The 599-nt window shown below is 64.9% G+C and overlaps 1 protein-coding gene across 3 annotated transcripts in view; it reads left to right on the forward strand.

Moving 5' to 3' along the window:
• Positions 1–498: 498 nt before the first annotated feature.
• MYO18A (myosin XVIIIA) overlaps positions 499–599 on the forward strand; it is a 103,569-nt gene continuing 103,468 nt past the window's right edge. Inside the window, exon 1 of one of the 3 annotated variants that reach the window (XM_023739622.1) lies at positions 499–593. The gene's annotated coding sequence lies outside the window, so the exon portion shown is untranslated. The remainder of the gene's footprint in view (positions 594–599) is intronic. The other 2 variants (XM_004385352.2, XM_023739623.1) reach the window with 2 other exon arrangements.

The following is a 599-nucleotide window of genomic DNA, read 5'->3' on the forward strand; positions in this document are numbered from 1 at the left end:
AGTGCATTCTGGCAGTTCCACCTTGGACGTGGCAGGCAGTGCCTGCTCTGGACGGAGTCATCTGGCACTCTCCAGCAGACTCCTGTGTCTGCCTCTGCAGAGCCACGCTGGGAAAACAGGGCCCACAAGACACAATTGCTTTTTCTGGACAGCACTACTCTGGGAAGCATCTTCTTGGACACAGCCAGCAGGGTACCGTGTCTGCCTTGCACAGAGAACCTGTTCTATACATTCAGCATGGCCCTGGGCAGTGCCACTCAGCACCTTTTAGATATGTCCAGCAGCCTTCAATGCCCAGGCAGGGTCTCTAGAACACGGCCGGAGGGGCCTCGGTGCCCACCGTGGACAGAAGTCCCCCAGGGCAACGGCCAGTGCCCACATGGCTGGCGTGTGGAGGCGCGCCCTGGCGCTGCCAGGAAGGCCCGGCTTTTATCCCCGGAGCCGCCAGCAGAGAGCTCCCTTTCGGCTCGACTCGCGCGGCCGTGGGGGGCGGTGCTGCGCTGCGCGGCGCTGCGCTCCAGCCCGGACCGGGCCGGGGCCGCTGAATGTCGCGTCTCCGCTTCTGCTGCCTGCCGGGCGGGCTCCGGCGGCCGGTGAGT

The sequence above is a fragment of the Trichechus manatus genome, unplaced genomic scaffold, assembly GCF_000243295.1.
Source record: "Trichechus manatus latirostris isolate Lorelei unplaced genomic scaffold, TriManLat1.0 scaffold00138, whole genome shotgun sequence".
In the NCBI taxonomy this organism is placed as follows: domain Eukaryota; kingdom Metazoa; phylum Chordata; class Mammalia; order Sirenia; family Trichechidae; genus Trichechus; species Trichechus manatus.